Below are 17186 nucleotides of genomic sequence, written 5' to 3' on the forward strand. Positions count from 1 at the left end.
CAAATAAATGGCAGTATTACGTCCAACCATGTTATCGACATGATTAAATGTTCATGTGGGCTATGTTATAAAGGAAAAACCTCTCGTTCTCTCAAACAGAGAAATAGTGAACATAAAAGTTAAACTAGGAGAAATGACAGGGATTGTCATGTCGCAGTAGATTTTAATGACCTAAAACATGGCATTTCTACCTTTTTAGATTTTGTGGCATAGAGAAAGTTAAGATATCAGACAGGGGAGGTGATATAAATAGTACACTGAGCAAAAGAGATTATTTAGGGATTTTCACCCTCCAGGCATTATTCCCAAAAGGTTCTTAATGATGATGCCCATGCATGTACTGTTCTAAATGTGAACATGAGCTAATGTCTTGTCATTAATCATTTCAGCCTACTCTATACCAAATGATTTGATAGGGTGAAGTCCTCGTTGTGGTTTTACAAACGTCTTTGATACGTTTTATATACACACTTTATTCGAATATTTATGAAATGCACATTGTTATAGTTGGTAACACGTTCATATTTCCTTGATTGTGGGTGGAGCAATGTCTACATAAGGGCGCAAATTAAAAATACCCACAAAAGCTCTGACAACAGCCTTGAGGCCAGTACATAAAGCTTAATAAAGAACAGGGATACATTGCACCTGCAACAAAGTAAGTTCAGATGTGCAAGTGCAGTTTGAATTCAGTTGCAAATACAGTGATTTTACTGCAAATACAGTGATTTTAGAAAGTATTCAGACCCCTCAACTTTTTCCACATTTGGTTATGTTACAGCCTTATTCTAACATTGATTTGTCACGCCCTGACCTGAGATATCTCTGTTTTCTTTATATTTTGGTTAGGTCAGGGTGTGACTGGGATGGGTACGCTAGTTTTTTGAATGTCTAGGGTTTTTGTAGATCTAAGTGATTTGTATGTCTCTGGTGGCCTGATATGGTTCCCAATCAGATGCAGCTGTTTATCGTTGTCTCTGATTGGGGATCATATTTAGTTAGCCATTTCCCTTTGGTGTTTGTGGGATCTTGTCTATGTGTAGTTGCCTGTCAGCACTTGTTTGTATAGCTTCACGTTTCGTTTTGTTATTTTGTTTGTTCAGTGTTCATTCTTTAAATAAATAAGAATGTACACATACAAGGCTGCGCCTTGGTCCGATCCTTATAACGAATGTGACAGAAGATCCCACCAACAAAGGCCCAAGCAGCGTGTTCAGGAGGAATGGACCTGGGAGGAGATTCTGGATGGAGCAGGACCCTGGACGCAGGCTGGGGAGTATCCCCGTCCTAAGGAGGAGATAGAGGCAGCGAAAGCAGAACAGCGATATTACGAGGAGTTGTACCAACGAGACAAGCACGAGATTCAGCCCCCAAAAAGTTTTGGGGGGCGGCACACGGAGTGGTCGACGGAGCTGAGGGCTGAACCAGAGCCAGTCAGGGAGTCGAGTGAGGAGCTCGATGCAAGATTCTGGAGAGAAGTGCTAGCATTGAGAGGTTATGCAGTGATGCGCACGGTGTCTCCAGTGCGCATTCATAGCCCGGTGCGCTCTATTCCAGCTTCCCGCATTGGCCGGGCTAGAATGGGCATCCAGCCAGGAAGGATGGGCTCCTGGTCTCCAGTACACCTCCTTGGACCAGGATATCCTACGCCGGTTCTATGCACTGTGTCTCCGGTGCGTCTGCACAGCCCAGTGCGTCCTGTGCCAGCGCCCCGCATTTGCAGGGCGAAAATAAACATCCAGCCAGGACGGGTTGTGCCAGCTCTACGCTCCAGACCTCCAGTGCGTCTCCACAGTCCAGTACATCCTGTGCCTCCTCTCCGCACTCACCCTGAGGTGCGTGTCATCAGCTCGGCACCACCAGTACCGGTCCTACGCATCAGGCCTCTAGTGCGCCTCCACAGGCCAGTATGTCCTATTCCTGTTCCTCACACTCGCCCTGAGGTGCGTGTCATCAGCCCGGTACCACCAGTGCCGGCACCACGCATCAGACCTCCAGTGCGTCTCTGCAGTCCAGTACATCCTGTGCCTCCTCCCCGCACTCACCCTGAGGTGCGTGTCATCAGCCCGGTACCACCAGTGCTGGCACCACGCATCAGACCTCCAGTGCGTCTCTGCAGTCCAGTACGTCCTGTGCCTCCTCCCCGCACTCACCCTGAGGTGCGTGTCATCAGCCCGGTACCACTGGTACCGGTCCCACGCATAAGGCATCCAGTGCGCCTCCACAATCCAGAGCTTCCGGCGACAGTTCCCAGTCCGGAACCTCCAACAACGGTCCACAGTCCGGAACCTCCAGCGACGGTCCTCAGTCCGGGATCTCCAGCGACGGTCCCCATTCTGAGTCTCCAGCGAAGGTTCCCAGTCCATAGCCTCCAGGGATGGTCCGGTTCTACAAAGGCGGAGTGATCAGCGTAAAGAGGGGGGGCTGCGTCCAGAACTGGAGCTGCCACTGAGGGTAGATGCCCAACCGAACCCTCCCTTATAGGTTCAGGTTTGTGGCCGGAAGTCCGCACCTTTGGGGGGGGGGTACTGTCAAGCCCTGACCTGGTTAGGTTTTTGTAGGTCTAGGTGATTTGTATGTCTATGGCGGCCTGATATGGTTGCCAATCAGAGGCAGCTGTTTATTGTTGTCTCTAATTGGGGATCATATTTAGGTAGCCATTTCCCTTTGGTTTTTGTGGGATCTTGTCTATGTATAGCTTCACAGTTCGTTTTGTTATTTTGTTAGTTTGTTCAGTGTTCATTCTTTAAATAAATAAGAATTAACGCATACAACGCTGCCCCTTGGTCCGATCCTTATAACGAATGATTAAATCGTTTTTTTCATCAATCTACACACAATACCCCATAATGACAAAACAAAAACATTTTTTTTTAAACATTTTTAAAAATGTACATAAAAATAAAACTGATATCACATTTACATAAGTATTCAGACCCTTTACTCAGTACTTTGTTGAAGCATCTTTTGCAGTGATTTCAGCCTTGACTCTTCTTGGGTATGACGCTACAAGCTTGGCACACCTGTATTTGGGGAGTTTCTCCCATTGTTCTCTGCAGATCCTCTCAAGCTCTGTCAGAAAAAAAATCTGTCAATGTGCCCTTGAGCAAGGCTGTTAACCCTAATTGCTCCTGGGTTGTGGTTGATAATGGCAGATCCTTAATGTGACCCCATTCTCCAAGGGTATCTCAGGGAGAGTGGGATATGCAAAACTCTCATGTCCAATTAATACACACCTAATTATGATAACTGTCTTTTCATGCTAGGCAAGGATAATATATTCTAACTGTATTTCCAGGTGCACCATTGAAGCCATGTGTAGACTGTTAGACCATAAAACTTCTTATAGCACAAGGGTGTTTATGGTACGCTGTAGTTTGCAATTTTGGCTGCTGTCCATTTTGTATTTAGCACATGTCCTTTAGTCCATAGGCACCTGAGCAATGAGAAAACGGAGCAGCTGCATCCCCCCTTTCAAAATAAGGGAGCAAACATATGTTTTTGCACCCCCCACTTTTTACCAGAAAATGATCATGATCTGTTGGGTCATCTGTCATTTTCAATGGCTAGTAATGTTTTGAGCTAGTCTGTATTAAAATATATATGTCCATTTTATTGATGATATAATAATTAACAGATTGCATCAAGATGAATGGTTTTGCTTTGCTCCTGCGCGCTGCTGTTATTGTTCCTTGCAGTCAGAATGCACTAGTTGTACCACTGGTGTTTAAAATGTAAATGGCACCTGCAAAAGAAAATTGTCTTTTGTCTTTAAGAACTATGATAAGCACGGGTCTGATTACCCTTTGCTGTAGTGCAGACTACAGCCTACCAAAGGATGCACCTTAGCAGAAAACTGCATGCTCCGTAGCTGGCAGGCTGTCAATGAGTAGCTCACAAGTAGATAGTGAGAAATAATCAGTAGGCCACAGGAGGCTGCTGGGGGGAGGATGGCTTGTAATAATGTTGGAACGGCGCGAATGGAATGGCACCAAACATACAGTACCAGTCAAAAGTTTGGACACAACTAGTTATTCAAGGGTTTTTCTTTATTTTTACTATTTTCTGCCAGCTACGACCTTTCGGTTACTGGCCCAACGCTCTAACCTCTAGGCTACCTGCCAACCTATAACCTAGGGGCGATCAAACACCCCATTGGGCCCCTAGCACTCACTCTCACATCAATTGATCATGTTTCCTTCATCATACTCCACATAGCTAAAACGACTTTGATAAAGTTTCTTCTGCACTCAACATGTCTGTGCCTATCCCACTGTCATCAACCCTTTCCTTCTTTCTGTCCATATTCATTACCACCAAACATCACTGTCTCCCCAGAGTCTTTGTAGGACCTATGAGTTATCACATAATCTACATGAGGCCACATTGTGTGTGTCTGGTAAATATGTTGTGGTTCCTGCACTTATGTTTTCCTCTATGGTCATGGGTCAGAGACGGAGGATGTGCCAGAACAATGTCGCAATAGACCATGTGGATGTTGTTGTGCTACTACTGTAATTGAATCCACATGGTAAAGTACCAATGAAATCCACCTGTCAGGAATCAGTACTGTATGTCTGTGTGAGGAACCACCAAACTGTCGTACTATTTATTTATTTATTTTGTCAGTTACGAAATAAATTCTTACTTTCAAAGACGGCCTAGGATCAGTGGGTTAACTGCCTTGTTCAGGGGCAGAACGGCAGATTTTTACCTTGTCAGCTCAGGGATTTCATCTTGCAACCTTTCGGTTACTAGCCATACTATATGGCTATGATAATGACAAATGTGACACAGTGAATCCACTGAGCTAAAGCTTTCAGGCAGTAACAAGGTAAGCTAACACGAGTCATCAGGCTGCCTTAATCAATGTCATCTGCGCCCGGTGAACAGTTGTTGTTGGGGGTTAACTGCCTTGCTCAAGAGAAGAAGGGCAGATTTCAAACACCAAGCTACCTACCACCCCCAAATACATATTATAATAATGTACACTGCCTTATTGCCTAATAAGGTATACCAACTTATTGTATCCCAACAATGGGATTTACACAGGGTATTAGGAAACTCATATACTTCTGTAATCATCATTGAAGGTACAAAAATGTAAATAAACAGGAATGACATTTAATCTCATGGGTGGCCAAAAATAACTATCTGAAAGCCACGCCCCTACTAAACTACACCTCCAGTCTTCTGATCTGAACGTCTGGGTCATATCTCAATAACCCAGCACCAATAACCCAGCACCAATAACCCAGCATCAATAACCCAGCTGTTTCTAAAGAAAACAAATTAACTAAGTAACCCAACGCCTGCAACTCAGTAGTTGAGTCAACCAAACAACCCAGCATTTTTTAGAGTGCAACTGCCAGTTCATTCCATACCCCCAATATAGCCATTAGTGCTTGCAATAGAGAATAGTGAACTTGTTGTTAACCTGACAACGCTACACCTGACCTCATACTGACACCCCTAGAACAAACACACACGCACACACACACACAGAGATACACACAGACACAGAGGAGCAAAAGCATGTGTTTCAAGAAGGTAAAAGTGTTTTAAACATTAATAAAGATGGGTGGGGGCATCAAGATTGTACCGTCAACCAACGAGGATCGGCATTCAGAGAAGAAAAGGGGTGAACAGGAGGAGGGGAGGTGGGGGAAGTGAAAGCGCAAAGGAGCAAAAGGAGCAAAGTAAGGCAGAGCTCATTCAGTGGGATTGTTGAGCACAGAGCTCCACGGATTACTGTGATAGAAATCTGTCTGTTTGATTTCTGGTGCTGCTCTCGCTCATGCCCTGGACGCACTGAAGGCTTGCATTTCAGCAGTCGAACATCTCTGAAGCGGATGCACAAGACTCGGAGAAGGGAGAAGAAGAGAGACTGAAACTTATTTTCCAATAACTCTAAGATTGAATACAAAGGTGAGAGGCAATTATTATTATGTATGCACATTACATGTTTACAGGACATATGCTTTTGGCAAAAGAGGGTAGGATAATAATAATAAAAATAAGAATAATTATTGCAGTAGGCCTAATATTACATGACAAATTATAATCATGATGATCAGAACACGGTAATTAATTCTATAGGCAACCTAATTATTCTAATTCTAATTGTTATCATTTTTACAATTATTGTCACTATCATCATTATTAATATTATTATCCATGCTTCTTTACACCAACTTAAAGTAAAGTTGCAATGTGGTTAGCTATCAAAAGGTCAAAATGTTCATATACTGCAATTATAAGAGCATGGTTAGGATCAAAGTGTTGGAGCTCGCTCCTCCTGAAAACAATAGGCTGCGCTTCACATTACCGGCATGGGCAAAACAGGTGCACGTGGACACAATTTTAGGCAGCACGGCAATCTGCACTCCCTATAGACTCCAAAAAACACTTCACAATTGCTACATTGTCTTCATATTGTTTTATATCATAAATTGTTGACCTGCAACTAGTAAAAGGAACAGTAGGGTAACAAAGCTCGCCCCACACCTGTAATTGTCACAAAAACCACATTATGCCACAAAACTACATTTGAACACTTTCCCTGCAGCCACTGCTCTTGCACAACTAAAAATGTTCTGTCTCATCAACATTTAAGTCACTAACAAAACAATTCTAAGGAAAATGTTATATGTATAATCTAATTAAATTAGATCTATAAATGTTATATATATACAGTATATACCATTAGGGGAGCCTAAAGATAAAGAACCCACTTGTTTAGCGATAAACATTGAATTACATTTTTAATAAAGCAGTACAAATTTAAGGTGAGTGCAAGTCAATAGTACTTAAATTAGCATTGTCCAAATCATTACCCCGGTACTTGGGAAACACACCCCTTTTCCAAAAACAACATTAGAACAAAAACTTTAGCCACTTATTTCCCTTCATAGTTTGTTTGCCTATGCATGACCATCATCCACATACCACATTTTTACCAAACTTTGCTTGTGTCAGTAACTGGACATTGGTTTTACGGGGAGCTGGTTACCCCACGTTACCCTAAGGGTGCGATTCAAGGTGTACGTCTGTCATAAAACACGTATCTAGTCTACTACTGAGGAGGCAATGTTTGCAAACAGACAATGTGTGGTAATTACATACCGATATATCTTGCATCTGGGTTTCTAATCCCGTTAATATAATTTCTCTACCAAACGGCTCCGTGCCTGTGTGCCAAAGCGCACATCTTTCGCGAGCTGCATCATATCTGCTTTGCCGCAAGGCATTCCCACACGCGTGACTCTAGGTATCCTGCCAGGTCTTCTCAACGCAAGCCAGAGAGGACTACGATGAAGAGAGATCATTGTTGTTTTAGATGTTAGATCTTTTATTGTTCATTCAGTATCTTATCAATAGTTTACAACACAGCCATCCGTATCCGTTGCGTAAATCGTAAAAAGAAACGTGTTCAGTAACATAGTTATCTTGTGGTGTCGTGTTATCAAAAGTGGTTTGTTGTGAGCGATGAAGTCATTTTTCTAGTCCCAGGTCTGTTTTTATTTTAGACAGATGAATGCTCATCAAACCATAATTTGATTTAAATGTTCACTGTTTTCACAATTGTCAACTTCCTCTAGGAGAGTTTAAAATATTTGTTTTGGAGATATTCTCCAGATATCTAAATTCACGGTCTGTATTTAACTGATAATCTACTTTCGATAAGGACCCTTATCAGTACTTACCATACTTAATCAAGCAAAAATATATATCAACTACAGTACATGATCAAAAGTATATGGACACCTGCTCATCGAACATCTCATTCCAAAATTATGGGCATTAATATGGAGTTGGTTCCCCCTTTGCTGCTATAACAGCCTCCACTCTTCTGGGAAGGCTTTCCACTTGATGTTGGAACATTGCTGAGGGGACTTGCTCCCATTCAGCCACAAGAGCATTAGTGAGGCCGGGCACTGATTTTGGGCAATTAGGACTGGCTCACGGTCGGCGTTCCAATTCAGACCAAATGTGTTTGATGGGGTTGAGGTCAGGGCTCTGTGCAGGCCAGTCAAGTTCTTCCAAACCTTTTCTGTATGGACCTTACTTTGTGCACAGGGGCAGTCTCATGCTGAAACAGGACAGGGCCTTTCCCAAACTTTTGCCACAAAGTTGGAAGCACAGAATCGTCTAGTATGTCATTGTATAATGTAGCTTTCCACCACTCCAGCCGATGCTTGGCATTGCGCACAGGGATCTTAGGCTTGTATGCAGCTGTAGTTTTAGGGGCTCCCGAGTGGAGCGGCTGTCTAAGGCACTGCATTTCAGTGCTAGAGGTGTCATTACAGACCCTGGTTCAATTCCAGGCTGTATCACAACTGGCTGTAATTGGGAGACCCATAGGGTGGTGCACAATTGGCCCAGTGTCGTTAGGGTTTGGCTGGGGTAGGCCATCATTGTAAATAAGAATCTGTTCTTAACTGACTTGCCTAGTTAAATAAAGGTTAAACAAACAGTTATTGTGCTGAAGTTGCTTCCAGAGGCAGTTTGAAACTCAGTAGTGAGTATTGCAACCGAGGACAGATCATTTTTACACACTACACGCTTTAGCACTCGGCAGACCCGTTCTGTGAGCGTGTGTGGCCTACCACTTCGCAGCTGAGTGGTTGTTGCTCCTAGATTTTTCCACTTGACAATAACAGCACTTAGAGTTGACCGGGGCAGAAATTTGATGAACTGACTTGTTGGAAAGGTGACATCAAATGACAGTGCCACGTTGAAAGTTACTGAGCTCTTCTACTGTCAATGTTTGTCTATGGAGATTGCATGGCTGTGTGCTCGATTTTATACACCTGTCAGCAATGGGTGTGGCTGAAATATCCGAATCCACAAATTTGAAGAGGTGTCCACATACTTTTGTAGATAGAGTGTAATTTGCATTCTTCCTTCTACATGTCCTCTTGTTTGGTTATTTTTATATATTTTATAAGTTAAGGCATGTGCCTTGTTATTTCACTGATGATGTTAGATTATTCATTCTGTAGCTGACCCTGTCAATATATGTAAAGATAAAGTCACTTTTTGTCTTGACCTATACACTTCATGAATGTTTACCCTAATATTTAGTGGGAATAACATGTTCATTTTCCTTTTGTGCAATTTGCCAAATGTATACATTTTGTGAAGTTGGAAGTGGTATATATTCACCACCCCTTCCTTAAACCAATTACTTCACACCCCATACTCCCCTGCCCCCACTTCCCGTCAATTATGCACGCACGCACGCACACACAAACACACACACTATCGTCACCATGGAAACACACTGTCTTGGCATTTGATTGCATTCACATTATTTTCACAGCCTGTCATTTGAACAAAACCAGAGGACATGTTTCCAGATGTAACGTCAATCGCTGCTTGATTGATGGTGGTGATCGTCAAAACTGGCAGAAGGGGTGTGTCTGTCAGGACTACAGGGGCTTTGATAAGAAGACTATTAATGAATATTTCATCCTCCAGTGGGAGTCAGTCTGTAAGGACTATGGGTGTCTGGAGATGTATGTGATAAATGTCCTCAGGCCAGGATCTGGTGAAATGTGGCCTTGTGTAATTGGAAGGAGAATTTGGAGTGGTAAAGTAGAAAGTGTCCATGCAACTAATATGTTCTGTCCTGAGCCCGGAGGCTGCTCTCCTATACTACAGCACTCGCTGGCTGCTGCCTTACATGAATGAATACACAGCAGACATTTGGGGAGAGCTTAATGTACTGTCTGCTCAAGTGCACAATGTGCCATTTCATGTGTGTACCTGGACAGGGATTGGTTTGTCAACAGCCATTTACAATAATCTACATGAATGTGTTTCTGTGAGAATGACTAAAGAAGAGACTCACATTATTGTCATCATGGGAAATAGATTTGATGGAATTCCAAAATCCATGTCTTATATCCTTGTTGTTTAGTATTGTCTTTATTGGGGACTCCAGTGCAGTAGAACAGCTTGACCAACATCGACCCCAAGCCAGGTTGCTAGTGTCACGCACAGACACACACACACACACACACACTAGACACAAAGTTAAACCCTGGAGGGGTGCTGATCTACATATGTCTAAAGCCATATTTATCAGAATCTATTATCTGAAACATCTGCGAAGACATGTTAGTTTAATTATGGTACATGTCACTCAAGGTACAAGGTCGGTGTATGTACCGTATGTGTATGTACCGTATGTGTGTGTACAGTATGTGTGTGTGTAGAGATGTGTTAACCAAGGCCAGAATAGGGAGGAGCTGCTCAAAATAAACATAACATACAATCGTACATGCTTTGTTTGCCCTAATTGATAGATACACTATATATACAAAAGTATGTGGACACACACATTTGTGCATTCGGCTATTTCAGCCACATCGGTTGCTGACAGGTGTATAAAATCAAGCACACAGCCATTCAATCTCTATAGACAAACATTGTCAGTGGAATGGCCTTACTGAAGAGCTCAGTGACTTTCAACGTGACACTGTCATAGGATGCCACCTTTCCAACAAGTTAGTTTGTCTGCCCTGCTAGAGCTGCCCTGGTCAACTGTAAGTGCTGCTATTGTGAAGCGGAAACGTCTAGAAGCAACAACGTATCAGCCGCAAAGTGGTAGGACACACAAGTTTACTGAACAGGACCGCTCAGTGCTGAAGCATGTAGCATGTAAAAACCCTCTGTTCCAAACTGCTTTTGGAAGCAACGCATGCACAAGAACTGTTTGCCAAGAGCTTCAAGAAATGGGTTTCCATGGCCGAGCTGGCTAACACATGCCTACGATCACCATGCGCAATGCCAGGCGTCGGCTGGAGGGGTGTAAAACTCGCCGCCATTGGACTCCGGAGCAGTGGAAACTCGTTTTCTGGAGTAATGAATCACACTTCACCATCTGGCAGTCCGACAGACGAATCTGGGTTTGGCGGATGCCAGGATAACACTACCTGCCCCAATGCATAGTGCCAACTGTAAAGTTTAGTGGAGGAGGAATAATGGTCAGGGGCTGTTTTTCATGGTTAGAGCTAGGTCCCTTTAGTTCCAGTGAAGGGAAATCTTAACGCTACAGCATACAATGTCATTCTAGACAATTATGTGCTTCCAACTGTGTGGCAACAGTTTGGGGAAGGCCCTTCCTGTATCAGCATGACAACGCCCTGTGCACAAAGTAAGGTCCATACAGAAATGGTTTGTCGAGATCTGTGACTGGCCTGCACAGAGCCCTGACCTCTTCCCCATCGAACACCTTTAGTATGAATTGGAACGCAGACTGTGAGCCAGGCCTAATCGCCCTACATCAGTGCCCAACCTCCCGAATGCTCTTGTGGCTGAATGGGAGCAAGTCCCCGCAAAAATGTTCCAACATCTAGGGGAAAGCCTTCCCAGAAGTGTGGAGGCTGTTATAGCAGCAAGGGGGGAGGGGACCAACTCTATATTAATCCCCATAATGAGATGTTCGACGAGCAGATGTCCACATACTTTTGGTCATGTAGTGCATCTAATGTACAGCTGTAGGATCTTAATTTGAGCCAGTTTTCTACAACAGGAAATGTGAGTTATTATCTGAAATGTTTTTGAAAGGATTTATACAGGGAAAATCAAATCTGACATTTCAAAGTGGAAATTAAAAACTTCTGAAGCTTTTTTAAACCTCAAATACACTAAAAGTGTAAATGTCCTGCATTGCAAGAAAGATCTCATGCAACAGGGTGATTAAATGAGGATCCTACATCTGTGTAAAAATAACATACATATCTAATATAGCAGGCATCCAATGACTATTTGCAAAGCTTTTCCACCCTAATTGAAAAAGTGTGTCTTCCCATGTGATGGTGTGGATGTAGGGGTGGAGGAATTCCACTGCAATATTACTGGCTGATAGACTTGGAAAGGGCCAGATGGTGGATTGGAGTTAAAAAATAAACATGAAACAAATCAAATAATTGAAACTGCCTTCACGCTGGTGCAGATGTTGTACTAGAAAGACTAGTAAACATTTACATCAATAATAGGTTATCCACATGGGGTAGACCACAAAGAGTATTTCATATATTATTATAACAGCCAGGCTTGATTGCGCGGCAAAAATTACTCACATTAGAGTGTGTGTGTGTTTGTGTGTGTGCATGAATGCGTGTGAGGGCTTGAGAGTGAGAAATGATCCTCACAGCTCATTGTTCTGAAATATGATTTGTTCTGACACCTTGCTCTATATTGTCATCCAGATGCTTTACAGTGTAACACAATCCTCACTGGAGAATGGAGTTCAGTTAGAATTGAGGGAAGTGAAACACTTTCATTTTCCGGCAGCGGAGGAGAGAACTTTTCATTTGAGAGAGAGAAAGAGAGTGAGAGAAAGGCTTGGAGAGAGGGCACAGAGAGTGATCTAACAGGTATTTTCTTTGGAGGAGAGAAATGGGTAGAGGGGTAATAGTAGTGGTAATGGTGGTGGGTAGATAGACAGTGGGGCACTGTGTGCTGCTGAGAGGATGAGAGACTGAGCCTATGAGGGGGTCACAGGGCAGTGCCAGCCTCCTGGACGTCAGGCATCTGTTACTTGTCACCAGGCAGCCAGGCTAGGGGTAGTCAACCTCTATCTGCTGCTTCTCTGAGACCCAGCCAGCACTGGAGGAGACTGCTACTGAGAAAGAAAGGGAGACGAGAGAGACAGAGAAAAAGAGATAGAGGGTGTAGAGGGCAGGGGGCAGGGAAGAATAAAAAAAGAGACAGTTAAATATGCAGAATAGGGTCAGAGGAGCGAAGGACGGAAAGCGAAGATGAGAGAGTGTGTGTGTGTGTGTGTGTGTGTTTCTGTGTGTGTGTGTGTGCATGTGTGTGCATGCGTGTGTGTCTTTGTGTGGTTCCATTCATAGGGCTTCACTGTGGGCTCGCTGCCATTCTGTAGCATCTAGCACTTGAGTAATCCCCCTGGGAACATACAGAAGCTGCCAAAGTACCATCCAGATCCTTCTCAAACTGTTCACAACCCTCTTCTATCCGTCTCTCCCTCTACTATCCCCTGTCTAGCTCTCTGTTTCTTCCACCCCTCTCCCCTGTCTATCTTGCTGTCTCTTCCTCTACTTTCCCCTATCTATTTCTCTGTTTCTTCCAATCCTCTCCTCTCCCCTGCCTTACTCTCTGTCTCTCCCTTTTCTAGCCCCTGTCTATCGGTCTGTCTTTTCCTCTACTCTCTTGTCTCCTGTCTTTTTGCTTCATCTACCCATCTGTTTATGCTCCTCTCGCTCCCTCTCTTCTCATGTCCTTCTCTGTCTGTCTCACTCTTTCCCCTGGTCCTTCAATTTCATCAATCAATTGCTTTTTCCTTTTTCTCCCTCCCTTTTACTCTCTCTTCCTTTTTCCTTCACTACCACTTTACTTATCCTTATCTCTAGAACTCTATGCTACTTCAGATGTAGGATCTTAATTTGGTCCACCCTGTTGCAAGATACATTTCCAATGCAGGAAATGTAAAACGTGTAGTGTATTTGAGATTTAAAAAGGTTCTGAAATTTGACATTTCAGACTTGTTTTTCCCTTTACGAAAAATGTATCACCCCCTACACAAATGTACATTAATTATAATACACATAATAATTCACATTTCCTGTTGCTGCAGGATTATTTTCCTTCAGAAGCAAACTGGCTCAAATTAAGATCCTACATCTGTATTCCTATCTGCTTCATATGACACTCCCTTTTCTAAAGGATACTTCCTCTCTCCGCCACTGTAGTCCTCCCTGTAACTCCAGGGTTTCAGACGTCAGTGAGCTGAGAGAGAATGAGAGCCGATTCCCATGGATAGGACAAACAAAAGCCTCCTTCCTTTCTGTTTGACTGCACCAGAACAGACACACAGGCATTCACCAGCCTGCCTACCCGCCTGCCTACCCGCCTGCCTGCATGCCCATAGAGCTCCGCTGGTCACAGCGAAAACATTTTTCTCTAATTTAGAATAACCTTTGGGTCCCTGTGTAGTGTAGTTAGTTGCAGTTGCAAGGGAAAAGAATATAGTCCTGAGTGTGTTTTCATGACTGTTTGCTGTTTGCTTTTCCTCGCCTTCTCTCGGCAGTTGGAGGCTGTCTTGAATAATCAATTTCCTTAGGCTTGCTTTCAAGTGTTTGCTAGATTGTTATAAACTGTGTTTCTAGGAAAGATGAATGGCATTACAGCTCACAACTCTAAATATATTCTGATAACGTGATCTATCGCATTAACAAGCTATTTGGGTTTTATCTTCCCTGGTTTGGTGCTCAGGAGAGGGGCAAAGTACACAGGTGGACAGCTGTCACATGGACATGGTGTATTTCCTTCACTTCGACAGAAAAATACACACGTTTTCCTTGGGCATGTACACCGAGTGCACCCCCCGCGCCCTCAGAACAGCCTCAATTTGTCGAGGCATGGACTCCACAAGCATTCCACAGCGATGCTGACCTATGTTGACTCCAATGCTTACTACGGTTGTGTCAAGTTGGCTGGATGTCCTTTGGGTGGTGGACCATGCTTGATAGACACTGGAAACGGTTGAGCGTGAAAAACTCGGCAGCGTTGCAGACACAAAATGGATGCGTCTGGAACCTACTACCATACCCGTTCAAAGGCACTTGTATCTTTTGTCTTGCCCATTCACCCTCTGAATGGCACACTAACACAATCCATGCAATTGCATCAAGGCTTAAAATACCTTCTATAACCTGTCTCCTCTCCTTCATCTACACTGATTGAAGTGGATTTAACAAGTGTCATCAATAAGGGATCATAGCTTTCACCTGGATTCACCTGGTCAGTCTATGTCATGGAAAGAGCAGGTGTTCTTATTAATGTTTATACACTCAGTGTATTTTACGGTAGTCTGCCTTAGCTGAACATGATAGTAATGTTTAGTCAAATTGAAAGGCTGCCCCTTGAATTCAGTCCAACATGCTTTCCTATTTACAGTTTGTAGGATAGCTGATAACGGCCAAAGCCAAACTAAGAGTTCAATGTCAGTCTGTCATGTCCCGTACAAAAACTAAGATAGCTAGCTAAATGAATCTGTTTATGGAGTTCCAACAAACTCTTTCAGATCAAACTGTACAAGATGGACAAAATTGATACATTTTCCTCATGTAGATTATTTGCGTCAGACCCAACTTTGTACTGTACCTATGTATTGGTCAATATTTCTGTTTTAGAGGAATCTCACTGCACTCTAAATGTTTTCAAGATTTCAAGTGTGCTTCTTTTGAAAGGCATCCTGTCGTCTGACTTAGATAACCATCATCTCAACGACGGAAGTCCAAGATTAGTATTTGTATGGAGGGGTGGCGGGGGTGTGCTGGGGGCTAGTACAGGCCAGGGAAGTGTTATGGTGGTCAGCATTCCCCCCACTTTCCCAAGCGCTCTCTCCAAACCCTAAACCACCCACAATCCCCTTGGCACCCGCTCCAGCGGAATTCAGGTCAGCGGGGAGTCACGAAAGGGCCCACGGAGGGGTTGGTGAAGTAGGGGTGCTGGAATGGGGTAATGGAGGGGAGGGGTACACTTTTTGTTCCCTCTCTTGGCACCAATGCCCATGCCACTGAGAACAATCCCCCATTGTGGGGCAACAAAAGAATAATCATAATTAAAGCAGAATTAAGGAATCATTAAAACAAATGTAAGACCTCATCCAAACAATTGTCCCAATATGCACCACGTCAGGCTCCGAGCAGCCATCAGATGTACACAACATTGAGAGTGTGCATTGTTTTTGGCACTCATACTCTTTTACACATCAGCATACTCCTAAACATACACAGTCACACACTCACAAACCAAGCATGTCAGCATTTTTGTTGGTGAGTACCAGATGTTGTTGGGAATTACAGAAAATTGGTTGGAGTTTAATGTCATAAATCCAAAGCCAAGTATCTGTTTAAAAACTGATACTTTTCAACATTTACATGTTTGCATGAGGCCTCCTGGTGATGTTCAGTAGAGTGAGTGGATTTCATAGTAGACAGTAGGAACCCAGTCCCTCTTGGCCATCCTCTCTCTCTCCAGTGAATCCACTCCACTCCTTCACAGGGAACAATGGTGGTGTCTCCACAGCCACTTGGGAGCTGTAAAAAAATCTGCCAAGCAATATCGCTGAGACTTTTCTCCACCGCTGTGGTCCAAGTCGGTAGCAAACGGATAGTGAAAATACACACCCTTCTCCTCCTCCATCACCCCCTCTCCATCTCTCCCCTTATTTCTCTTCCTTTCCTCCCTTTTCTCTCCCCCCAAATCCTCAATTTAGAGCCTTAATGGGCCTGTGAGGCAGGTTTGTGTGCTGCTTTGTGCAGCCCAGGGGGATCGGTGGGCATTAATGTCCCTCTTGACTATGTAAATAGCCCGGGCTGTGGGAGCGCAGAGCTGAACTGCCGCTGCTTAATCGCAGAGAGCTCCATCACTTTCAGACACTCCGGGAGCCAAAAGGGGGACATGCATGAGAACTTCAGCACCAAGGACAATGGCCTCACTCTGAAGAGTAACCTCAACGACCTGCGCCCACTTCCCTCTCCTTCCGGAGGACCCCCCTTTCCCTCTTTTCACCCATACCCCTCTCCCCTCGCACCTCGCTCCCCGAACCCCTAATACTCCCCTATCATCAATACCCCTCAGCCCTCAACCTTCCTCTCCTGCCCCCTCCTCCCCTCCCCGCCCCCCGCCCCCATCCCTCAGCCTATCCTCAAGCCGAGCCGATGGAGCATACAGCCATGTTTTGTTTACCTCACCGCTTGTCCAGTGGAACACACAGCAATCCCCTTCATCGCCTGTTTGTCAGCCCCCCTTTCAGAACTAAAAGAGGAGAGAGAGTGAAAAAAAAATGAAAAAAAAGAGGAAACAATTAAAAACCTCTTGTGAACCCTGCAATATAGCGGTTTCCCAGCCCTGGGCCTGTGAACTAACTTGGAGGACTCTAAAGTGGCCCATTATTCCAGCAAGGGTGGCGTGTTCCAAGAGCGCCAGGCCTCAATGGCTGACCAACACAGATGGGGTTTTGTTCCTGGCTTCTTGGCTCACCACACCATGCACTGGTTAATTAGGACCTGCATTCATTTATCTATCTATCCATCTATCTGTGTACCTCTCCATCTGTCCACCTTCACTAGGCCTCGTTACTCCCTCTCTGCCCAAATCGTGCACATTTCACCTGTCATTATTCAATCGATTATTAGACACAT

General features: G+C 44.1%; 1 protein-coding gene across 2 annotated transcripts in view; it reads left to right on the plus strand.

Moving 5' to 3' along the window:
• Positions 1-5672: 5672 nt before the first annotated feature.
• LOC112252511 (excitatory amino acid transporter 2) overlaps positions 5673-17186 on the plus strand; it is a 47303-nt gene continuing 35789 nt past the window's right edge. The window contains exon 1 of one of the 2 annotated variants that reach the window (XM_024423790.2): positions 5673-5928. The gene's annotated coding sequence lies outside the window, so the exon portion shown is untranslated. The remainder of the gene's footprint in view (positions 5929-17186) is intronic. The other variant, XM_024423791.2, reaches the window with a different exon arrangement.

Source organism: Oncorhynchus tshawytscha, linkage group LG06, assembly GCF_018296145.1.
Source record: "Oncorhynchus tshawytscha isolate Ot180627B linkage group LG06, Otsh_v2.0, whole genome shotgun sequence".
NCBI lineage: Eukaryota > Metazoa > Chordata > Actinopteri > Salmoniformes > Salmonidae > Oncorhynchus > Oncorhynchus tshawytscha.